Source organism: Pipra filicauda, unplaced genomic scaffold (genome assembly GCF_003945595.2).
Source record: "Pipra filicauda isolate LSUMZ 115617 unplaced genomic scaffold, ASM394559v2 scaffold220_size1292976_pilon, whole genome shotgun sequence".
Classification (NCBI taxonomy): Eukaryota; Metazoa; Chordata; class Aves; order Passeriformes; family Pipridae; genus Pipra; species Pipra filicauda.
Window position 1 is genome coordinate 464,167 of NW_024104333.1, and position 26,517 is coordinate 490,683.

At 42.8% G+C, this 26,517-nt stretch overlaps 1 long non-coding RNA gene across 1 annotated transcript; it reads right to left on the reverse strand.

Annotated features, from left to right (window-relative positions):
* Positions 1 to 420: 420 nt before the first annotated feature.
* LOC120323263 lies at positions 421 to 26,143 on the reverse strand. The gene is made up of 3 exons (XR_005563570.1): positions 26,076 to 26,143; positions 597 to 681; positions 421 to 511 (listed from the first exon to the last, which is right to left on the reverse strand). It is a non-coding gene; the product is annotated as an uncharacterized LOC120323263 (long non-coding RNA).
* Positions 26,144 to 26,517: the final 374 nt, after the last annotated feature.

Sequence of the window (26,517 nt, forward strand, 5' to 3'; positions counted from 1 at the left end):
AGAGATAAAAGCAGAAGGTAAAAAGAATCAAGTGGCTGCTCATCAGTGAACTGCAGAGCAGTCTGGTAACTGTGCAGGATTTTATGGATACAGAGGCAGATTTTGAGGGGCATATGGACTAAAGGGATTGTTACTCCTTAAAACTATTCCTTAAAAGTCCTCTCCATTGCCAAGCAGAGAGACTGGTGGAATAACAGCTGTGATGGGTATGGGGAGTGTGCAATGGCCCATCACAGCTACATCCGTTCCCAGTGCACATTTTCCATCTTCATTTGCTGCCCTAAGCATTTGTGCAGATTTTCTAAGTAGTACACAGATATGATATTCTGTGGCAAAGCAGACAATCTCTTTGCAAAATGCAGTTGGGCTATAAAGACTTTATCTGAAGTAGTGGATGAAAGAAAGGGAAAAGAAAAATGTGGTTTCTATTTTTTATTTTTCAAGATTGAGTTTCTTTTTTTTTAACTGTATCCAGTATCAGTATCCTGTCAACAGGATCCATGTACCATTACTGAAAAAAAATAAAATTAAAAGCAATTTTAAAAGATAGGAGAACAGAGATTTAATAAAGATCTGATAATCCTTTTTTTTCATACCTTGTTTCTAGAATTCAAGCCTTGAAAACTTTCAATTCAGTAAAAAGGAAAAAGGACCTAAGGATATTGCTCCAGGATTCAGGACCTTCAAAAGAGAGATATAAAAAAACATCAAAGGCAGGTGTGTGCATGTATGTGTGTGCTGCCCATGTGTCTGTGCATGCCCCTCCTCTTTCTCAGGGGCACAGCCGCAGCCTGGCCCCCTGCCTCGACTTCATAATGTGTTACTGTTCCCTCTGAGCTCGCTTTTCTTCAGCCTTGGAGAAATAATTATGTCACTGAGGTTTGGGCTTCAGTTGCCCACAGCTTAAACCTGTCCAATTTTCTGAGACCTCTTGGGATACCCTTGACCTGGGCTGCTGTGCTACTTTGCCTGAGCTTTCCCTTTAGTTATCACATATTGATTCAGCTTTTTAGCAAAAAACTGGTCATAAAGAAATGTTAAAGTCAGTGAAAAAAACCAAAACACACCAATATTCTTTTACATATGCAGAAAACCCTAAAATTTCAGAACTGTTTCACACCTAGACAAACACACAAAATTGATGTAACTCCAAAGAAAACTAAAAAGACAAGCCAATTCCAGGACAGAGAGGTGGTTCTCATGCCTGTCTGGTTATAGGAAAGCCAAATCTACATCCCTGCTATCAACTATGGCAATACAGGATCTAAACTGCATTTCCCAAATCTCCAGTAGCACAAGCTAGTACCACAAGCTAGTGTCACATGCAGATACTAGCTGCTTCATATGCAATATTCCTAAAACCTAGAATGAAAAATTATCTATCTGGTGATATGCTTACGTAAATACACTCTCAACTTCAATAAAGTAACACATCCCAACTAAACTAAACTAAATTAATTAGGAGTCACCGACTAACCCAAACACCCCCAGACAGCTTTTTCAACTAAAAATTCCGTTATTGCCAAGGTACTAATAAAAATTATGCAAAACTTCATTTTGGTAACAACTAAAAAAGCCTATCTGAGCAAGAAATGCTGGTGGATCTGTGTGTGTCTGCCCACGGCCTTATCACAGATCTGTGCCTGCTTGTGACCTTTACTTCTTTTGGTTGCGATAAATGAATAGCCATTCACCAGGTAAACCTCACTTCAGCTGAGATTCTTTTGACAGCTATTAAATCCTATTTATTTTTTACTTTACCACTCATTTGTTACAGTGCTGTGCACACAGAAGCGGAGTGGCAGCTATGAATTCAGCAATCAGCAAGGCTTGGCACTGATCAAGGTGAGTATTTTCATTCAAGCATTCTTAAGACTCTTGTCAGTGCCCGGCTGCTTCCTCACAGGCTCCCAGTAATCCCAGTGTTACTTCTTTTGAATGAGATAAAAACAGCCTTTATCGATAAAGACTACAGAAAACAAAACAATAGGTTTTGCCTGAGAATTAGGTCAGTCCAATAGTCAGGTTAATAATACCAACATGGAAACCACCCTTTGCCAGCCTGATGGAACCATTATGCATTAGGGAGCAAGAATGGACTGAGCAACGAGGAAGAGAATCAAAGGCAGAAGTGAAAGATGAAGCAGAAAGCAGTCCTAGATTTAAACCCTAGACATAGAGATTTACAGGAGAACAATCCAAAGGAAAAGATTCAAATTATTTCCATTAGCTGAGACAGCCTCCCAGCCCCAGTATATCTATCCTCTAGCAGGAGCAAGGACATTGCAAGTAGACAAGTGGAAAGAATGAAGATAATGTTGAGCTTTGCATAAAGGTGTAGGTGGGGGCCCACAATTAGAAATTCAGAGCTATGCCATGTGCTACCATTTAGATCTGAAGTACTAGTTGGATCTCGTTCGAAGAAAAGGTCAACCCCAAAGTCACATCTGGCTCTAGAGCCAAAGAAGCCCCAAGAGTGGATATACTGAGTCCCAACACTAAAGTCAATGTTAGGAATGCAAATAAGAGGAGTGCTCCTAAAAGGCATATTTGGAGAATGGCCAAAACAAAAGAGTCTGATTCCCTCCATCCCACCATGATATAAATCAGCCAGGCTGCTGAAAAACGGCGGTACCAGTGGGATATGGGCTCGGGCTACGTGACAGTGGGAACATGCAGGATACTCAGTTACACTCATATACCTTCTAGCAGTCCTGGAGTTTGCAGGTTAAAGGATAGAGATGATTACTAGAAGAAGTGGAAAAAAAATCACAGAAGTCAGCGTGATAATGCTCTCTGCGGCTGCTCTGAATTTCTCCCTGAGAACAAGAACTTTGAGACCTAATTTCACTGTGGCTCATGGGATGAATGTTGTCTCTGTTTTCTGTGTAGAAATTATCTGGAAATGGTGGGTTGCTAGTTTAGTTTTATGAGCTCCTAAAACTATTCTTTGAATAATAATTGACCTAAAGTTCATCTGTTGAAAGACTTCAATATTCAGCATTGAGCTTAGGGCAACAGCACATCAGCTCTGGAAGGGGAGGGTTTGGGGGAAATTACTCCCTCCAGAGTCACGGCCACACCACGTGGCAAACCAAGTTTAAAATAGCTGTAGACGGAGAGGAGATATGTCATTTGGAAATTACTTGTGCGCTGTTTGAGGCAGCCGTTAGCTGTGCAGCAAGCAGGCTCTGCAAATAGAATTGCTGTGTGCAACACAACCTGGGACTAATGTAACCTCCTGTTTCCGATTACCAGGACAAGCTCTGAAGCCTGCCATCCACAGAAACTAATACCAAGGACTAGGGAACAGTGAAAGTTTTATGGAACACAGGGCAACAGAAGCCAGGCCGCGTGATTAAAATTAAATCTCCAAAAGGAATTGATTGTCTCTCCTTGATACAGAGCACTAACTCTAATAAGATCTTTCATCATAAGGAGGCCTCTGCAAGGCTGGCATTGGAGGAGAAAGCAATACTGTGAATTTCCAACCATGAGAGTGTGAATTTAAATAAAACTAGATATGCATTTGCCTAGCTTTTGGACAGCAACCAAAAAGAAGGGAAAAAGAAATCTCAGCTGGTAACACCGCTTATTGAAATGGTTCCACACGGTAGGTTAAACCAGACAAAAACAATGCTGAGATGCAATGAGTCTGTTTTGCTTTGATTTCCTTCTAAATTAGCCATTAAGTTCCATTAAAAGTGGAAATTTCAGCCCACGCTGGACAAATACTCTTGTTGCCAATTGAGAAAGGAGTTTATTTCAGCCAAGTATATATTCCTCCCAAGTACATATTCCTTTAAAATGGTAGGACTGGCTAAAGGGTTGAACTATGGCACACTCCTTTCCTTGCTCTGTAGGGAAGTCACTCTGTCTTTCTCCCCTACAGACATAACAATATTTCCTTGCACTTTAATTCTTATACCTCTCCCAAAGCTTGCAGCACTGAACTTGGGCTCTCTGGGTAGGCAGGATATTGGCAGCTCAGTCCACTGACAGTAAGGTGAATACCCTTAGGAGCTGGTGTATTGCTGGTGGTACTGCCTTTTACATTTGCAGCAATAAGAGCAGCTCTACAAAGCTGGCCTCCCCTGGCCTTTTCTCACAAGTTGCTGCTCTGAAAGGTTTTGCTTTGGGCCAAATGAAATAATTTGTGTCAAGTGAAATGATGTTTTCCATCTTTTTCTTTTTCCCCTTCTATATGAAAAAGGAGAGCAACTGAACAAGAGGCAAACCGACCAACACAAAGACAATTTGGTTCAACACAAGCCAATTTTTCTATCTCCAAATGTTTTGTTTCAGAAGCCAAAGAGAAAAATATTTGCACAGCTTTAACCCTAACCAGAAGAGTTCATTATGGAACTGGTGGCAATCTGCACACTGTATAGGCGTTAACTTAAACTACAAACATTTTAATTTGAGCAATTATGTTCTCTGGGCCTAATTCCCACTAGTTTAATTTGGATATTTTCTGTCATCACTTGTTGTACCCAACAGTTGTAAAATGTAACCATGCACTATTAAACAGCTGCTGCCTTCCACAGGTGGCTGCCTTACAGAATGAGGTGAGGATGTCTCCTGTATTGCACAGAGGAGCTGTGAGGTTTAATTCATTCATGTTTGTGAACAGCTCTGAAAGCTTCATTTAAAACCTGCCATATTCTTTGCAGGCTACACTTCCCAATGGAAAAGAGTGCAAAGTAAAATGGCAGCTTTCACAGGCAGACAGTGGACACATCTGCAGCTAGATGAATCATAAAGGAATATACCCATATATTGCACCAGTAAGCCCTGCTACATTGCATGTTACATATATACATTTTTCAATACATACTATGCATATTATTCATACATTTCAATACAAACATATATCATGTTTCAATAAATTCAATATTGTAGTCCAATAGCTTTGACCCACGTGCATTCTTAGCTTCAGTAGCATGATTAGCACAAGAAAAAAATGCAGTATTGGACACCCATGGAGATTTACGCATAGTAAATGTGAAATAAAAGCTTTGAGGGGAATTCTTTCAGGTCTTGGTCACGTCTTTTGCTTCCGCATTGTTCAGTACCACTACAACCACGAACAATTTCCAGGCATACAGCGAAACTTATTTGATATAACTGTGGTATTGAATCAACAGCCTATATCTGACCTGGATTTACTGCTGTCTTATAAGCTCAGTATATACAAGTAGTCTTTCTCCTGGGTTGAACCATTCAATCATGTCAATTTGATAAAGCATTTTGCCCCTTTGCTTGAAAGAATATGGCAGGGAAGACACAGTTCTATTGGATCCATTGGCCTTTGCTCACAAACCAGAGCTATCAGATACCAAGTCACTTCAGCACTGATATCCACCCTCATCCATGAGGCATATAAGATGACAAAGCAACTTTACACTTGCCTTCCTCTGAGATATGACAGAAGGATGATGACAACAAGCTTCGGGATCTTGGGATGGAGGGAAGCAGGCAGGGAGGGAGAGGAAGGCAGAGAGGGAGAAAGGGATGCAGGGAGAGGCAGGAAGGTCTCTCCGACTTACTACTAGACCTTAGAAATAGGTACCCTTGAAAAAATGTACCCTTTTGCAAAAGGGTATTGTATCTCCTCAACATGGTAACTGATCTCAATGTTTCTTACAGTGGTCCCTTCAGAAAGACTCCAGAGTATGAGCTGTTTACCGGAGAGTTAGTTTCCAGGGAGCTATCACAAATGTTGATCCATTGCCACAGTCCAGGGTAGTTTCTTTTTACTCTGGATAGCGTTTACTAGCTAGAAAGGTACATGAATGCCCAACCGTACAAAGCAATCTGTCTGCTTGTGCCCCTCAGGCACCCAGGGCTGAACCCTGTGCCCCAGCTATCAATTTCCACTGTGCTGCCAGGCTGCTTTCAATGACTGGCATTAAAACTTCATATTACATTCTTTCTCTTTTGCCCTGTTCACATGCAGAAAATTCTGGATAGTCCATTCAGGACCTTGTAATTTAGGCCCCAGATGACACCCTGACACCTGCTTGCTTTTCCTGTGTCAAGAAAGAAATGTAACTACTTCACAGTTAGTTTGGGCAACAACAGAAATTAATTTGAGTTGTGGACTTTCTATAAACTCAGCAGAGAAGTGTGTCATACTCTCCACAGAAGGCATGCATGAGTCAAAGTCTAAGCAAGGAAAGAGCAAAGGAAGGAGGAGGAAGAGAAGTTTGGAGAAAGACAACAGAAATAGAAAAACGTCATGTATTGCCCATAAAGAGTTCACCCGTTGTTCACCCAGAGGTGAAGACAAGACTTTGGGAAAGGAAGACCGTGAGAAGGATGTGAGCCTAAAAAACATTTCAGGAAAAAACATTTCAGGAAAAAACATTTCAGATTAAGTAACCAGTGAGAGAAGTGAGCTTCTTCATATAACAACAGAGCCCACCTGTGCACTTCAGTGCTCATCCTCTTAAGTGCTGGTATAGACCCAGCCCTCTGTGAGCACAAGCCTACACACCCTACAGCACCCCAACAGAGAAGGGCATCATTCCAATGTGCCTATGATGAGTAAGAGATTGGGCTAGATAACTACTTGAGGGTTCTTCCAACCTGATTTATCCTATCACCATGGCTCTGGAGGGGACCACACGTGGGCCCTTCAACAGCAGTAGCCCTGGCAGGCAGCAAGCACCACGTATGATTTTTTGCCTCAGCTGACTTTCAGTTACACAGACAAACAGACATGTACTGAGGAAAGGCACTGTGAAATTATAATCTCCAACAGCAGAGTCTCCTCAAGATCTTTCTCCAACCCCCAGCACCTCATCTCCAGTGCTCATTCTGGCTTTGGTGACTTGATATTTCTTGCACAGCTCACCATCAGGAGGTGCTGCTTGGTAATCTTTTTTAGGAGGCCTTTGGGCTGCACAGGAAGGAGACGCACTGAGAACAAGAGAAAAGTGGGAAAGGAAGCCAGGTGGAAAAAATGGAGAGCAGTTCGTTTAGGTGTGCGCTGGAGACAAAGTGGCAGGCAAAGGAAAAAGAGGAGAGAGAGAGTGAGAGACAGTGAGTGGCAGGAAAAGGGCCACTGAGAAACCCAGAGGGACACAGAAAGTAGACAGATAGGGAAGGAGATGAGAGCAGGGAGCATGACGGAGAGAGCTGAAATCAGAAAGGGTGTTTCCATTTGTATTTTTATCTGATCCAAAAATGTGCTCACATAAGAAAAAAAAAGTACCAGCTTAGAGAAAGAACAGCTCAGACAGCAAGAAAAGAGGTTTTGACAGAACAGCCAGCTTAGGAAAGAGCTGTCTGCATAAGTGATCAACTCAAACCGCATTGACAACTCACACGGTTCAACCTTCCCTCTGATCCAGACTCCTCTGATCCAAACTCTCTGGTCCTGGCTTCACTGACTGGACTATCTGGGTCACTATCACTGTACCAAGGTGGTTGGTCTGATTTCTCAGACTCAAACTATCTCAGCATCATATGCAGTTTTGGGGATACACTAGCCCCCTCAGTGCAAACGTAGGACTTTTTAACCTGTCTGGCATGGCAATTTCCTTGATGGATGTGGCCCAGATTAGTTTCAAATTTTCTTTAACAGCTTTACTCTTGAAAGATTGGAGGAGAAGAAGTGATCTTAAATTGAGAGGAGGGAGTCAATAAGCTTCCTTTCATTAGATAATGACTCTGCCTGCACTATACTCAGATTTAACTGTAGGCTCCTTCCATAAAGTAAAATATTTTGGTCTGGCTCTGTGTGTGTGTTTGTGTGTGTGTGTGTGTTAAAGAAAGAAATAGATCAAATTCAAGAAAGTGCTGAACACTCCTGCCCTTTGCTTTGTAGGTTATTTGTCCTCACTGGCAACTGGCCTCCCTCAGAGAATGCCGGCTTGTGGATGAAATGAAATACAATACAACTGTATTTTGTATAGCATCTCTCAAGTAAACAGGATCACAATTGCTCTGCAGGCTAAGTGATAAAAAACAGCACAGAGAGAAGGAAATTAAGAGACAGAAATGATAGAAGAAAACCAGCTGCTTCCAGAGGAAGGAAGCACAGCTCTGTGGCTAAGGCTCTGGGTTGGGAAATGACAGGCACCGGCTTAGCTCTTAGAGCTGCCACAGACTTCATGCTTTGACCTTGAGCAACCTGCCTGACCTTGAACAACCTGCCTGACCTTACCAGGGCTCAGTTTTTAGTGCAAGACTTCTGCTTGTTAACTCTTCCATGTCTTGGGAAGTCAGAGATGACTGCATTCAAGGCTGTGGGGTGCTTTGACACTACTCAGGCAAGGATTTACATGGCTGAGTGGATAGAAGTGTGTTAGAAGGTAGTGGAATGCAGAGTGATTTGAACCTTTCAGGATGCCAATAACTAAAAAAGAATCACAATAACTGAGCATGATGATGCCACCGGAACAGTTTAGCTAGTGGTGTTGATGCAAAGAGGTGAGCAGCAAATTTCACTGCAGTAGGACAGCCTTGCCTCATACCCAGTGTGACAGCAGGAGGCGGCAGCCATTCTATCCCTTAAAAGCAGTTTTACTCTGGGGACAGATATTAAGGAATGGAGTAGCTGCCAGTGACAGAACTGTCTGAGCATGTTAAATTTGGGTAGCATGTGGTACGGCGGTCATTTATAACCATGATGCTAACAGTACAAAACATATTGCTTATCACTATCAGAGGGTTGGGAAGGATGGTTAGAAAAATGCCTTCCAATCTGCTGCTGAGCAGCTCAAATACGGAAAAGCATGAGAAGTGATGACCCAAATGGCTAATGAACGTGTTTCATTACATGTCGACTGTGAACAGCAGGCTGACATAATACTTTTCAAAATAAGACATGATTTTGAAAGCACTTTCCATTTTTTTTGAACATTCCAGTTATCTGTTTCAGTGAAGACAGGGCTGGTGCACTCTCCAGCCTGGCTGTTGAGAGGAGAGGATGTAGTATACCTTGTAAATATTGATTTCTAGGAGTCCAAATATTCCCTTCCCTGTCACAAGTTCAGTCTCCTGTTCTGCTTTAAGATTCATAACTAACAATGGATGTACAGAAGAAGGGAAGGCACAAGCAGGTGGTTGGCTGGGACACATCCTTTTCACAGGACAGAGGAGGGAAAAACCTACATATTAGAAGTTAGCTCCTTGCTTCTGTCCCATGCTAGAGGGACTTGCGTGTGTTCAGTGTCTCCACTTAAGTAGACTATGCAGGGAAGCACGACTAAGTGTGTGAATATCAATAGGGTCTTTAAATCTCCTAGAGATATTTTCTATCCTTACAGAATTTCCTGGAGATGGATGCTTCAGATTGACAGTTCAGCAGGTATTGCACCAACCTTGCTTTCGTGCCAGCTGTGGGAAGCACAGACTCATCTCCTACAGATCTCTCTCCTCACATAGGACACCTTTCCTTCTCTCCTTCCCATGGCCCCAAGTCAGAATCAAGCTATGGACGGGAGCACCGTTTTCCTCAGCTTCCAGAAGTAGCATGCACGAAGTCAGACACATCACCATAGCAACAAGATCAGGCCCAGCGTGGAAAATGAGGGGCAACGGGAAAAAATATGGGAGAGGGCTCTGCAGATAAGGGATAGTTGCTTCTGCCTTGCCTGGTGACAGGCAGCATTAAGCAAGAGAAGCATCTGGGAGTGACGTCCATTTGTGCCACTGCTGAGGCAGAGAGAGGCCTGTATTTCAAGCCCCTTGAGCCCGCCAGACGTTAGCGTCTTTATCATTTAATTGCAACACCACGTTGGTCCGAGAGCCCAAATCACAGCTGCACTGAGGTCTTTATTCCTTACACTGGTATTTAAGCCTTGCTGCAGAAACTCTTATCTGACGTGGCACTTCTAACAGCATTAACTCCAACCAGTAACATTAAAAACAGCAGACCAGCTGCCTCCTGCCTGAGTCCCTGAGAGCTGCCCAGGCCTGTGGTGCTAACTGGGGGAAGCTTACGCAACCACTTTAGGCATGGCTCAGCAGTTTTCCTGCACACTTCACATGAGCTTTTGTAACCTCACCAAGGACTCCTCGACTCCTCGGTCTCTTCTAGAACTTGATTTACCTTCCTCTGTCACAAAGTGTCCCTGGCTGCAATGGAGTATGAGATACATCCCCCTGAGACTCTCCCCTACCCTATTCCCTTTGTTCAGACTGCGACAAGAAATTCAGAGCTGCTGCTGTGCCTGAGAAGTAACTTCCATTGTCTTCTTCTTCATGTCCCCAAAGTAGACAAGTGGCAAAAATTGCTAGAAAGACAAAATATTGACACTTTCAGGAGAGCCTTCTTTCAGGGATGTGAGTACTATTGGGACCAGCTCACACAGCTTGATCTAGTAGTATACATGGCCCTGATTTTCATGCTGACTTCCCCTGACCAGGGCTCTACAGAAATGATTAAGAAATTGCTATCAGTTGTTGCTAAGGGGAAGGAGGTTCTTTACATGACAGCAGAAGGTTTTGGACCAGAGGAGAGCTCAATTTTGATCTACCTTCTCCAGATGAATGTAAATTATTTTTCTTTACGCATCTCTCATTGTCTATTTTAGCAAAGGCAAATTAAATCACAATCAAATGCTGTGGCCATCCTGCCTTCTTCCCCACCACCCTCCCAGATAGGACCATCCATATAGTTTGCACCCTGGAAAAACCACATCTTAGAAGATGATGTCCCTCTCTAGAGTCTCACTTTTACATCCAGAATTTCAGACTCTCTCAGTAACATCTAGACTTCATCCCTCCTTGGCTGTACTCATGCTACTTCCTCTTGCAATAACGCAATCAGAGTATAAGCTTTTTTTTCCAGATTCCCTGCTTAACTTCAGAAAGACCCGAGTAGCTTTAAGTGGCATATTACAGTAATGAGGGCCCATGACTATTTCTGAGAATATACCCTCCTTCCCATTAGTAACCCCCCATGATAAGCAGCTCTACCTTCTCTGCTGCCAGCAGTCACTTGCAGGCCACTGGAGCTGCAAAGAAGGACAGAGCAGCCTGTCATAAAGAAAAAGTGAGAGGAGTGCATAAACTGGGAGAGAGGGTGGGGGAAGGAATAAGCATTGACAGTCAAAATGTGAAAAAGATGAAATGCAATTTTTCTTCAAATGCCTGGAGACAAGATAAATCTCCTGGCTTCCTTCGCCTCCCTTGCCCTCCTGCCTGAAAAGAGAAGAGGTAGTTAACATAGGAAAGCCCCTCAAATAAGGCCTGACAGCCACATATTCAGAAACTGATGGCATTTCCCTAAACACTGTTTGTAAAATGGTAATTATCCAGCAGGCAGTGACAGCTGGCACTTAGCACTGAGAGAGAACATGAGCGGACAAGAAGAAAGGGATCCTGCCATAATTGAACAAAGGGTAAAAAAATATATAAAACATAATCAGAAAAATACAAAGATTGCTGGCTGTGCTAATAGGTCACTTCAGCTTCTTGGTTCATCTTGAAATGACTGAGTTTGAATGCAGATTCAGACTGATATCCTCCAAATCGTTCCACTGGGAGCAGCACATCTGAGGGGAGCAGCAGCAAACCCAAGGGGTTGAGCAGCCAGCAGCGGGCACAAGGGTGCAAAACTGGTGACCAGCTTTATCACCAAGTGTCCGGAGCACCTGTTTTCCAACTTGTGTCACAGGATCAGCTATTGGTAATGAGAGCTTCTGGGTAGACGTTGCCTCTCTACTTCCTACCAACTCAGCTATGCCACAACATGGCAAAATGGAGTCCTTCACTGAAAGCATCTAGACTGGACAAAGCAATGTGCTTGAGCTGGACAGGGAGATGGCTAGGTTGATCTTCTACTCCCTTGCTATTACAAAAAAAAAAACTACTTCTGGGATTTTTTTTTAAGACAATGGAAGACCCTATCAGTTCAGGTATCAGCTATGACATATCTCCTGCATGGTCTTGAGTATGGCTCTTCTTTCTTTGCCTTGATTCTTTACCTACATAATGGGTTGTGAGTTGTTGTTGCTTTGCCATACACTCAAACTGAGGCCTTTTTCCTATTATGTCCTACCCAAAATCTTGGACTGGACTGGACTCGAGTCTTTAAGCATGATCAGTAATACACATGAAGATATCTTCCCTCATGTAAGAGTCATACGCAAAGAGAATAACAGAAGCAGAATGAAAATAAACTCATATAAATTAACAGGGTGGTATCTTTGAACTTAGGGGCTTCCAAACTCACATTCTGAGGCCATCTTATTCACTTTCTCATTACTTTAATTAGGATGTTATCTCCCTTCAGCCTGCAGTTGAGAACACTCTGATCTCTCCAGAATGCTTCATGAGTTATTTTTGCCCAGATCCTGCCTGGAAAGGTTACTGCCAGAGTCCAGCAGCATGTACATTTGATCACAACCCACGATATGCCCCTGAGTCACTCGGTGAATAATGGGCTAGCAGTCCTAACAAATGATGCTCTGATGAGTGTGGTCAGACAAGGACATGTAATGGAGCGCTAGAAGATGGGAAGGAGCTCTGCCTCTCTCCTTTGTGCCAGGAATCAGCTTGGCACATAGCTAGTCCATGCATGGGATAACACAGAAGTGGCACCCAAACTTCTTGTCATCCCTCGCCGTTCTTCTTTGCCACTGCTTCTCCTTTATCAAAAGACGCTACCCATGAGAAAGATATAATTGTCCTATTTGACCCATACAATTTTAGCAATCGAGGGCAAAAGTCCTAAAGCTTCTGAATTTCTACTAAGCACACCTTCTTCCTGTTTTAATTCTGTTTTACTAGGTGTCGCTAGGACTTGTTTCATCACAGCAAACGACCTCTAAGCTTCTTTTTATGCCATATTCTCCTTGGTGCCAGGTTTGTATGTTAATAATTTTCTCCGCACCCATGCACATTTAAAATAAGATAGATTTTCTCTGCTGCAGACAGATACACCTCTTCACAGTAATTCATTATGCTACTATCTCCAAAGCTGTTTCTTTGAGAAATATGTATAGAGACTCGTATTAACAGTGTAGAGTTTTTGTGACGATAACTGATGATTTGTTTGACTAGGTCTCTTATGTATCAATCTAACTATTTTGTAGTTTGCCTGTGATTTATTTTTGACTGTCTTAATAAAGTTCAAATCTTACTTTCAGTAATCAATCTGTTTTCTATAAACTACTGTTAAATTCTTTTTTTAATGAGTGAGAGTTTGAGTAAAGAATTTATCCTACAAAAGTACTGATCTGAAAGTTATCAATATATTTCTAAATGGCCAAGTACAAGTAAATTGAAAAGTGAGATTTTTACCACCAGTTGACATTAAAATATATGCATGTTTTCAAGTACAAAGTAATTACTTTAAGCAGTAATAGAGCATTTCTCATAAGATATATTAAAGAAACACCAACAATGAAATTGCTAATGTTGCAATTTAATTATAAACCCTTCTATATGCCAGCACATCTTCACTATTACTTTTGTTGCCAGTCTTGATCTGTAGCATGCTGTCTAACGCAATTTACTTTGCCCTTTTTTTTTTGTTACAAATTACTTTCATAGCTTCTGCTTATCTGCCATATATGGAAAAGCACAGGCACACAAAAGATGATACACAACAGTGATTAAGGTCGAAGAAAAAAAGATGAGAGCAACATCATGCTGTGTGAAAACTTCTATGTAGCCACATACTGAAAGGGGGTAACACTTACCTGCAGGAGCCTAGTGGTAAGACCGACAGTTCAGTTGTAATTTTGGAAAGTCATTTTAGTGTAGCCATTATAAAGTAGCTCCAAATGATTTCTGAGTAAACATGCATATTCATTATCATTTAACGTATTTACCACAGACTCCTTTGTTTCCATGAAAGGTTTCACATATAACTTAGCTTGGCTATTTCCTGGCTTAAGCATACTGAAGTTTAACAGTTTCTTGATACAACAGATAGCTTCACTGATACTAAAGGTTAGAAAAGAAGAGCTTAGATCACCTAGGACTTCTCCCCAATGGATGAATTCAGGCAATACACAGATTCCTGTACACACATATGCACACATTCATACACTCAAAATAAAAGCACCTTAATGATCCTCTCTGTCACAATAACAGCTAGTACAAGTCACTGGGCTTTGGTGGCTGTCCAAGTATACTCACCGCTGATGGAGGAAACTTTTCCTGGTTTTGCTTTCTGAAATCCACCTGGCACTCAGCACAAGTACTTAACCCGTATTAGTTTCATAAAGCACTCCTAATACTGCTGCAAGTTTAGGGAGATGCAGCACATCACCATGAGCAAGGTTTCTGTCACTGTCAGTGAGTTATTTCTGTTGTCACTGTCAGATGGCCATGATGGCTTGTTCGGCTTTTATGTGGGGCTTGCAAAGAAGTGGGGTGCAAGGTAAGTCACAAGGAGGGTGCAGGCAAACTCAAGCTTGTCCTGTGCACAGCCCTAGACTATCAGATGTGAAGCAGATCTGGCAACCATATAGCAGAGTTAATGCTCCACCTCTTGTCGGGCATCGGACCAGTGTATTACCAAAAACATGGACTAAAGTGAGTACACCTCTAAGGCTTTCAAACCCAAACTGGGTGATTCTCGGCAGTTCTGGTTACAGAAAGAAAAATCTTCCTCCTGCCTGCCCTTCTCCGCTCATGGCTCTCGCTGAAGGACAGACAGGAGGAGGAAAGTGCAGGGAGCATGGAGAGGTGTGTGTGTGTGCACAGGCTCAGGCACAAGTGCATTAGCATGAAAGCACATACAAGTGTACCTGAAACGAAGACAAAAAGAGACAAGAGGTCACACAGAAATAAAGGATCAGCAATCAACAGGTAAATGTGGAAATGTAAGAGAAATGGATCAAGAGGGAGAAAATGGATAAGAAAGAGAGAGAGAAAGCATTTGGATTAACTGGCAGTACAGGCCAGGAGACATCCAGGCTCCAGGTATGCATAGGAACATTAGGAATGGAGCACAAACACTCACGCACTAAGTACCACACACTGAAATAGGCACAAATGACAAATCACAGACTCATTTGGGTGAGAAAAGACCTCTGGTGCATCATCCAGGCCATTGCTGCACATTGTGGCAGATCTGATTACACCTAAACCATCCCTGACAGATGGGTGACTCATCTCTGCCTTGAATATCTCTAGTGCTGGTGGCTCTATAGCCTGCCTTGGCAGCCTGCTCTGTCACCAAACTGTTCCTAGAGTTATAAAGTTTTTCCTCATTTTTTTACTAACTGTTCCCTGCTGCACCTGAGGACCATTATGTCTTAGGCCTGTTTGTACCAACCACTGAGAAAAATGGATCCCCATCCTCTCAGTAGCATCTCTTTATGGATTTGCAGACAGTGATTACATATCCCTTCACACATCTTTCCTCCTCAATGAATATATACCACCCTCCTTAATCTTGTCATTTGCTCTACATTTTTTAAACCTATCAGCATTTTTGTCACTCTTCCTGGAGCTTCCTCCAACACATCGTGGTTTTGGGATTGAGTGGAGACAGCATTAATTCAGCTTCCTGCCCCTTACCTGTGCCATGTCCAGTCATGAGAGGTTGAAAACTGGCTTTATTTTCTTTCCTGATACCAATTGCTGCCTGAATACCTCATACTTTATCCTCCTGAAGGGATATTATGTGCAGAGACAGACAACACACACATGCATGTGAGCACATACCTGCCCACCTATTTTATATATTTTTAATATGTTTTTTATTTTATATAAAATATAGATTGATACAAGTTCCTTGCCTAATAGAGGTTTCAACATTAAAAGCTGCCTTAGAAGATCAGCTGGGCCTGCTGTGACGAAGAGTACCTGAAGGAGTGGAGATTGAGGAAGATGATGATGTCACATTAGACACTGGAAGAAGCCCCATTTGATGGTACCCTGATGGTTGACTGAACACTGAATATTATTCAAGTCTGTGCAGACCATATCTATTTCAGAGTGCTCATTTGTCTTCCACACCCCTGTACACTGCATTCTTCATTCTTTCCTCCTCCTTTAAAGCCTCCACTTACACGACTGGTTATCCCAGTACTAACAGGTCTGCCCCCTATTGTTAAAGTGATGTGCACAAATGGCTTCTACACAATGCTGAAATGCCTCTGGCACTTTTTAGTTGCAAATGGATAACCTACATGGGGAAAAAATCAAGAAAGGAAGGACAGAGTAGGTCATTTGAGATATTATGCAGCTGCCTCCAATTGCTCACTTCAGTTTCTGAAAAGCCTCTTGGGGATTGAATTAGAAGATGGGCCTTTAAAAACATCTGGAGAGAATCCACTAGAGCACCCAAGAATGCCATAGCATTTCCTTTATGGATTTCACAGAGCGAGCAAGTCCCAAGTAAAATGCATAACAAACACAACATACCAGGTCTTGGTGAAAAGACATGAGGAAAATAAAGGGACAATCATTTCAAAGGGTCCCTGATTTACATCTACAATCAGCTACTGCACAAAAGCATGCCATTTCTCTACTTAACAGCCTGATCTGAAGGCTGACACTGTGACATACTCTACCAATGGCCACTTGTTTGCACCATCTTACTTAGAAGTAGAGGGTGGGATGAACAGATGGGTTTTAAGCTCTAGAGGCTGTTTCTGCTCTCGGGCCAGGCTCCAAGAAAGTAATCTGTAACCAGCCTTATTGCCAATGACAGCAATTTATAGATGTGTCTGTGTGGCAGACTAATGGTCAATAATATTTCTTTTCAATACCCTACGACAACATCAAGTCAGGCATGGTGTTTATTAAGTTTCATGGAATTTCCCTGTCTGTTCTGGAAACTGTAGGTTTTTACCAAATTGCACCAGTCTTAAAAGAAAATCTGAAAAATCAGTTAAGAAATGGAGAAGCATCTCATTCCTTACAGTGAAAAGAATATGAGTTGTAAAATGTCACTGCTTTGATGTGCTGGCAAACTTCCTGGAATCATTCGACCAAAGATAACTATGTTTATAAATATTTGGGATATGAAGATACTGTATATAAATCGCATTTTTATTATTATTATAAAAGTGTGGGTTTAAAAAAAAAAAGGGAAAAACAGCTCTGCGGTATATTCTAAATACATACATTAGAGTGTTTTGTGCTGTGCGTAGCATGTTTTAATAAGTAAGAAACTGAATTCTACTTTCTCCCTATCCCTTTATCAGTGCAATGTGGCTATTCTCTTCTCAACTTCTCCCAGCAAGAGGTGCTGAGAGGCTGGTGGAACAGCACTGGAGTTGCCTGCAGCTATGGCAGCACAGGTGAGCAGCACTCTGAAGATCCCTCTATCTTGAGGCTTTGTGCTACTGACCCAAAACCCCAGTATCTAAGAATCTCCCATGTAAAATCAATAGCAATAATAAAATCCCTTGGAGAATTCATGGAGTCTCTCAGATGATATAGCCAGGGCTGTGCTGGAGGAAGAGCTGGGGATGACTGCAGCTTGTTCCAGTTGCTCCTGGCAGGTTTTATTGCAGGGTGAGGCTCGAGACTGCTGCCCTTGGAACTCTCACAATCCAGATAATTGCTTTCCTATTCTTTTTACAACTGACATTTCATTCTTAAGACCAGAGAATTGCTGAAACACAACAAAAAGAGCTCCCACACCCATCTACATTCTGTTCCTGACCAGCTGGCCTCCACATTGTACCAGTCCGGGACTCTTCACATGCAGATCTGGCCACCTCTCTGCAGCATTCCCTGTTATTCCTACCCTGTCACAGACCATTCCCACTCACCAGGAAGGTCTCTCCAAGCACAGAGAGGCTCTCTCTTGCCTCCCTTATCATGGCTTTGCACCTTCTGCTTCCTTGAGGAATAACCATTCGCTCTACAGCCCAGGGCTGCAGGGCCTGACTCTCATCCCAGTCAGCCACCAGCTTGTGACAAACACCAGTGAAAGTCTCAGCGCTTAACACCATTCAGTCCAGATGTAAGACACATTAAATAGATATTTCACTACATAGTCAAATCCCCTCCCAAAAGAAAGGCAGAGTCTATATAGAAACAGCTGGAGGGAGACCTTACATCATTCCTCTGTTATTAAACTTGTGTTGCGTTCTTTAAGACGAAGAAAAATTCTGCTCACATCCATATTTGTGTTTGGGGGAAACAGTATTGTTGGCATTCAAGATCCATTGGCCTTCAACAGGGTTCAAGGTTTGGAGAATCATGCCTCGTTTGCTTTCCTATTGTAAATGTTAACTAAACATAGCTCTGGTGAGAGGTGCCAGTTCAATAGCTCTGGAGATTACTCTGCAAAATTCTTTTCTCAGTCTCAGCACTGTGAACCCAGAGTAATTCCAACTACCACCAGTAGAGCTACTCCAGAATTGCAGTCAGGGTGGATTTTGGCACTGCAACCCTGTTCTCATCCACAGCAAGAAGAGGACCTAGTTTAACCCCACAGTAGTACTCCCAACAAGTTCAGCAAGACTCAGTTTTGATCGCATAACATTTACAGCACTGGCAGCAACAATATTTGGTTTATGAAAGTGGAGGCCATAATATGCCCCCCACTCCACCAACATGCCTCACATTTTACCTCAATCCCTGCTGGAAAGACCAGCCCTGCTTCATAGCTTGCATAAAAAAAAGTCACAATTAGCACCAAGGATGAGATTTTTTAGAGTGAGAAGATTTATGCCTAATCACATCCATTCAAAACAATGGATTTCAATGGAGGGATAATTGCAGCAAAATCAAACACTGAATGAAAACACTAAGAACAGCAGAAAGAACTGTAGTACCTGGATTTGCCCATGAGTGACCCTATGTAGTTGTCAACAATATGAGCCTGCTATGTGCTACACCAGAAAGGACAATGGCATTTCCTACCTCTCCCATCCCACTCCAAGGTTGCCTGAACCTATGCTGTGAAGTTTCTAGACTGCAGTTGTTGTTAGGTTTTGACTTGTCTCTGCTTAAGGCATTGGGATACCTGAAGAGCTCCAAGATAGACCAAGTTTTCCCCAGACTTCTCTGTGTCACAGCCAAGAGTCCAGAAGCCCAAGGTAGCATATTGCCCTCATTTCCCAATTTTCCTTTTCATTGGAAATGCTGATATTTGACCAGATCAGATTCCTCTACAGAGAGCATATCTGACATTGGGAATCTGGTTTGAAATGAAGGAGAGAACTAGTTCACTGAAAAATTCTCTCTGTTTCTCCATGCCTCCATTACTGTGGACTTTCTACACTGTACATATGATGACTTATGATGTAGACATCATCACGAAGCTCTCTCATTATTCCATAAAAAGCCTTAAAAAGAGAGTGTTTGGGCTCAGTAGTGTTGATAAGTGTTGGATAAGACTCAGTGTAAAAGCAGTATATGTTTGGAGGGGCTGCAGTCCATAAAAACCTCCAGATCTTTAGAGATGCACCATTGTCAGCCTCACCTTGAATATTGTGAGCAGTTTTGGTCACCGCAATATAAGAAATATATTAAGCTGTTAGAGAGCATCCAAAGGAGAGACAAAAGGATGGAGAAGGGCCTTGAGGGGAAGCCATATGAGGAACGGCTGAGGTCACTTGATCTGTTCAGCCTGGAGGAGACTGAGGGGAGACCCCATTGCAGTAACAACTTCCTTGTGAGGGGAAGAGGAGGACACTGATCTCTTTTCTGTGGTGACCAGTGACAAGACCTGAGGGGATGACCTGAAGTCAGGAGAGGTTTAGGTTGAATATTCGAAAAAGGTTCTTCACCCAGAGGGTGGTTGGGTACTGGAAGAGGTTCCCCAGGGAAGTGGTCACACAACAAACCTGAAGAAGTTCAAGAAGAGTATGGACGATACTCTGGGGCACATGGTGTGACTCTCAGGGATGGTCCTGTGCAGGGACAGGAGTTGGACTTTGTAATCCTTGTGGATCCCTTTCAACTCGGTATGTTCCATGATTCTGTGATCATTTAGGATAGAAGACTGGTGTGTTTAGCCACCTGTGGTGTGGAGAGCAGATGTCTGTTGGCCCTGGTGGCCTAAAAGCTCACCACAGTCAAGAGCAGGACTTGAAAATTTCTACCAAGAGCAGATGACCATCACAACTCTTTGCTCTCCCATCTTGTGCCTTTAAGTGTCCAAAGAGAGAGACTAATCACCCTGCAACCTTCCCTCAGCCCTTTTTTGGTGGGCATAGAGCTGCCTGGAGTAGGGAGGGAATCGGTTTTCTCTATGTGGAGCTCTCATGTGAGCACATGCAGGATGCTATCTTCACTCTTGAGCACCTTATTATGCAAAATATATTGACAAAAATGAAGAAGAGCAGAGCAGAGGAACAAAACAGTCAGATAATTAGAGCAGTCAAAGAATGAAAGGGTCAAATATGCCTGTTGTGGCTGTGAATAGGAGACAGGATATCAATATGAATACGACAAAGGGAAAAAAGCAAATGCGGACCAAATCTGAGAAAAACTTCCTGACAGCAAGGCACGGCAGCAGGTTGTGGAGTGCCTCCTAAAGCATGTAACTGAGTCCTTGCTGCTAGAAAATATACCAGAGGAAACCATGCTGGTACACAAGTCAGTGCCCAAGAGGCACGCCCGTTCTGCAGTAGTGGCCAGCTACAATTATCACTCTTTGCACTTTCAAAGGGATGTTTTCATTCGTGTTGCATGTCTCGAGCTCACAGGCAGCCTGCCGCTGTGCAGATGTTAAGCAGATGTCATCTCCCCCCCTCCAGTGGTTAAAGTGATTTCAGGATGAGATGATAATTAGTCCCTGAAAGGCTGTGTGCGGAATGCAGGAGGGTGCAGTACATTGCACTCTGGTGCAACTGAGAGCTGGGGCTCGTCGCAAGTAAGATGTTAAGCCATGGTCCTAATGCAGGCTGATTTCTCAATGCATTTGTGCACACTGACTCCTTGACTTGCTGCTGAGGAAGCTCAAGAAGAAGCTCCACTGAGCAGCACGCTAAGTGCCTGACTGTATTGGTCACGGCGTTCATCCAGTCCCTTAATCTGGACAGCAGTCAGTACCAGATGCTTCAGGGAAAGTACAAGTACACCACACAGACAGATGTGGAACAGCTTGTCCCCCTGTATTAGGCCTTGTCCTGGGTTTTGAGACTTAGAGAAACCTTAAACCTTACTGACTGCGTGTGGCAGGCTCTCCTTCCCAGAATGTATTCTCTTTGATTAGGACAACTCTGAATACCCTCAATGGATACGGGATCTTTTTTATTTTCGAGTCCTGCTGAAAGCTGGCTATTGATGATGTTACATGACAATGATTTCTCCAGCCAACCTGTCTGTTACAAGGAAAAAAATACTCCTCTTTTTTCGTCCTATAGTGTCATCAAACATCTCTTTGTTCTTTCCTCTGAAAACTGAGGCTCACTCTTACGAACATATACTTTTACATATCCCTTCTTCTAAGGAACATAGAAGCTCTGTGGGTCCCAAACTTCCAAAGAACTTTTTCCTTGCATGAAAACCCTCCCAGGCACATCATTATTCCCATCATCCAGCTCTCAGTCATCTCTCTTCTGAGACAGCATGGTTAGTCCTGCATACATGTTTTGCAACTGAGGTGCAAGAAGAGAGTTTGGGATTGCTCCATACACCATCATATTAATAGGCTGCAAAGCTGCCCCCACAGTCCCTGGTCTTCTCTGCTTTGCAGGTAGGATCTTCCAGTAACTCAGCAGTGCTCTGGCAGTCTATGTCTTTCCTGTTGCCTCCTCAAACTTTGCAGTTTTTATTTAAGCCTTCCCTTCATATGCCCCATGCTTGGTGCTGATGTGGTGCGCATTCAGGAACTGTATAAACAAAGGATGTAATTACTACTCCTCCAGTTTGAGGAGTGATATATAAGTGAATGGCCTTTTCAGGGCATTCCTGTAGAAAAAAAATAGTGTTGTGTCTTCACTAAATCCATCTATTAGTCTTTTCCATTATAATCAATAAATCAGTTCCCTTTTTATATGGTGATGTTGGCTCAGCTGTGATTTTCTGATGACAAAATTCATTACTCAATTGTCTCATCACTTCCTTTCTAAGTTCAAAAACATCCATTAGCACCACTATGTGAAGCCCCATTAATCTGCTTTCATTATAATAATGTTCTTATTCTTTCTTAGCATCTTTATTGCATCCCACTCATCCTTGTTGTCTCATAGGAGCTTTTAATTAATGCACTAAGAACTGATATAAAGAGCAAGCATTTTTTTTAGGTCTAGCACTTTTGGTTACTGGACAGAAATAACCCAAATTTACTCAGGTGACCCTATTCTAGAATGGAGAGATTTGGCACATGATGTAGGCTGGATGCTTTAGAGCTGTCTGTTTTTTGCAGGTGAAAGTACAGTAAAAATAACTTTTTACTGGCTCCAAGTACTCATTTGGTTTTATTCTACTACTGTCTACCAAAAAGGTTTTTCAAAATGGAAAGGATCTATCACACTTATCCAATGCTGGTTTTGGACTTTGATTTGCTTCATAATGCAAATCAACAAATGTACCCTGCAGCAAAAGAAACTGCTGAAAGGCTCCAAACTAAGGCGAAAATGATTTCTTAGTTACCGAAGGCAACAAAAGGGATGTCCTATTCCCCCCTCCTTTGCCCACAAAGTTGAACCCTGCCTTGTCACTTAGATCCATTCAATGAGAAAAAGGAAAATGCAGTGCCAAGTCACACAGATTTAGTGCCCTTTTTCTATTTCCCACCCTCTTAGTTTCTTCCCGCCCATAAGACTTAAGAAAAGGAAATAAACACTTGCTCTTTCTGTGGCAGACACGTACAGTGACTCAGAGGCAGGCTATGGTAGTTGTAAGGCCCCTGGGCTTTGAATCAAAAGATGCATTTTTTAGTCCTGCATCCAACAGATGCTTCTGGGGAAGTCCTTTCACTGGCCCCATTCTGTCTTTGTTTTGTGTCACTAGTGCCACCGACAAGGACTGTACCACACTCCTGTCCTCTGCAGTGCCAAGTGGGATGGGTCCCTGGTCACCACCAGGGTCTCTGGGTGCTACAGCAGCTCAGCTGAGCTTAAGGGCTCTTGAAGTGGAGGGCTGCTCCTGTACTAAAGATTGGCAGAGGAGGCTTTGCTGCTCCGTGTGTAGCACATTGTGGTCTCCTCAATGCACCACTTGTTTGGGAACAAACACCATTTGCCTCAGTCCTCCCAGGGCTCAGCTCAGCCACCCTCATCCAAAGGTGTTAAGATCTCACATGCAGCTCAAGCAACTGGGAAGGAATCTCAGCACACACTTTTGAAGAGGCAAAAACTCGTTGCTGGGAAGTGAGGGGTTGGAGATGGTTGCTGGCAATCTGGCTGTGTATATCCTAATTGAGAATTCCTTTCTGTGAAGGAAGATGGCATGCATTTGGGTGAGGGATTAAAACCCAAGGAAAACTATTTGCCTCGTCCTTCCAGCATGTGTTAGTATAAGACACAACAAACAACAAATGAGGAATATTAAATTCCCTTCCTTTGTTCCTCACAAAGGGAGAAACAAAGTTGGTGAACAATGGTTTTGTGGACCCCACTAATGAAATCACGCCTTCATCTTAAACATTGCTAGTCAATGGAAAATTGGCATGTTTACTTCCTTCTAGGAGACCAAATGCAGAACTGCCTAGAAAAACAGGCAAATAAAGGGATATGTTGCAAGCTGATATCTCTGACAAGTCATAGGAAAAAAAATTGTACACAGATTATAAAATTTATCATTAAAAAATAGAAAAACCAAACCCAAGAACTTTGCATGATACTTCAAAAGAAAAGAAGGAAAGGGGAGGTGGAAGGGGAGAACAAAAAGAAAAGAAAATCTGTCAAGAATTTTCTCACTGCATCCAAAATGCCTCAGTGAGCAGAGATACAGAAACAAGCTAATTACTGTCTTTCTTTTACTCTCTCCGTTCTGAACTCCACACACAACATTTTTTGTGATTATTAATAAAGGAACACTTTCATCTCTGTCTTATTAAGAGTTCTGGGGAAAGGAATACAGTATCTGACAGATACCATATGGGATAGGGTGGAAACAGGAGGGAATGAAGGAAAGGAGAATAGAAGCAAGGAGGTGACTTAGAAATCCCTCCATAGTTCCTAGGATGCATGTCCAAACTACTGAAGCGTTCTACGTAATTGGAGCAATTTCTGCTCTGCTATACTCTTCAATATTTATTTCCAAGGCCCTGAAGCTTAGAGCAGCAGGGAACATGACATGTCCCTTTACCCTCCATGGTAAAGGGTCCAGGTGTCCACAAAAAGGAAAGCCCGGCCCTTGAGAAGTTAGGGAAGCTGTGGGACAGACATGAAAGTCATGGGCAGAACTCTGAGTTGAGTCCAGGAATGCATTCAAAGGTATCACACTTGTTGGATCCCAAAATATAATATCTGTAGAGAAGGATTTGAGTGGTGTTTGCCAAAGGAGTTAGCCGGCTGCTTCTAAACATTAGAAGCGAGGGTCTGTGCCACGTGTTTCGGCATCATTTGCAGAGGTCAATAAGGCTAAGACAATCTCAGCTTGGGGGCAAGGAACTGGAATCCTTTATTCATACAAAACCTGGTATTTTATAGGTCTGGGGTACTACATATTCATGGGGGGGTCCGTATATTCATTCTATTACAACTTCACAGAGGCTTCACAGAGATGAGGTAAAAGGGCAAAACTCAGGTTAACAAATTTGGGGTCTTAACACATACATCACAGGGGAAAACCCATTTTATCTTGGGGAAATTACTGGGGGGGGAAAGGTATTCAGGTTTACAGAATGCACAGGATCCAGGGAACACAAAGGGAGAGATAAAGCACAATCGGTCTTCTGTACAGGTTTGATGAAATCAGGGTGTGGACTCTCTGGCTTGGGCAGGGCACTCCACACCAATGATATCTCGTTTACTTCTTAAACTGAGGTTTTTTTCCCCAACTTTCACAGCCCATGGCTTTTTGCAAAGACCACTCAAATCCCTCTCTGCAGATATTATATTTTGGGATCCAACAACACTGGGAAGAGATGGTGAAGGGAGCCTGAGCTGGGGAGCAGGAGGGGATATTGGCAGACCTGGTGTGGGGAGACCTGGTCCATATACCAATCAAAACAGAGATCCACTGGTTTGAAGGGGATTCATATGGCTCCTAACCACACATCATCCAACTTCTTGCTTCCATAAACATCGTGACACTCGAGTTAGAAAAACAAGAGAAATTCTTACAGTGCAGCCCCCATCCCCTTTGGGTACTGAATATTTTCTGAGTTCAGAAGAGCAGCTTAGGCAAGCTGCTTATTTGAATAAGTCAATGAAGATGGCAGAAGCCAAGAGGCACAGAAGAAGAGCACCAGCTCACTGCCTGAATTTTGCCTGTACTGCACATCACCAGCTTAAGCACCTGCCTAATGCTTCACAAACATGAATTCACCATCTCTCTCTTCACAAACCGTTGTCTGTCTTGCATACAGCCTTTGCATCCTGTCTTACCAACACTGCAGACTAGGCCAAGCAGGAGACACCAGACCCTTGGGTGCAGACCTCTGAACCTAGCTGACAGCTGAACAAAACCTTTTTCTTAACACCCCTGAAACACTGGCCAAATACTGTGGCGGGGAGAGATTCAGTCTGCCAAGCATTTCTACCTGTGGTCCCAATGCAAATATTCAAACTCCCTCCAGGTTATAAACTCTCTTGAGTAAATGGACATCCACAAAATACTGTATCATCTATTCCTCCAGACAACAGGGAATTTCTGCATGTCTTACTCAGCAGACCAGAGCTCTGTACCTAAAAGCGTGTGCTTGTTCAAGCCAAACCCTCATCTGCTGAGGTTTTACCATTACACTCACCCAGAGCCAACAGCAGGTAGTGCTCTGCCATTTAACCTGGCGGGTAGTACAACATCTTTCAAGTAATTCTTCATTATACAGCAGAGCTTACTAACCACTGTTTTGCAGAGAACGAAAAAACTCCCACACCTAAACAAAATCTGCCCTTCCTATGGGGCACTGTGGGCTTTTAAAACATCTTTTGCATGTGCATAAGGATCTTTGGGTTAGTTGCTTAATTTTTTTTTCTGTAGATCTTACTGAATTAAATATACTACATGATTTAAAGAGACCAGCCTTGATGCAGCTGGTCCCATCAAATCTATTGCAATCAGTGAGATTCAGCTCTGACCTGGCAATCTGCTCTCTAGCTGCAGGAGAGCCACAAAGAGAACTTGTCCCAGGGCAGATCACAGGCAGAGATGCTCACTCTGGCACTATACATTCTCTCTTCCTTGTCCTGCCAGAAGGATGTTGTCTGGATAGGGAAAAGGGCAGGTAAGTGCAAAACAGAGAGTTGCCAGAATATTTCAATGCCATACCAATGTTGTGCTGCAGGATAGTTCATAACAAGCCAGTCATCAGGCTGCCATAATTTAAACATCCCTGGTTCTCCTGATAGAGGATGCTCAGAGGACTCCTTAGAAGCACTACACCAAAAACCTCGGTTGGTTTAAAGCACCTTCTTCCTCCAACTAGATCAGTTCGTAGTTAATGTCCCAAAACCAACAGCAAAGACAGGAGGGAATCAACAAGTCCTGAAGATTTTTCTTTTGTAGCAAGCTGTAGTGGTT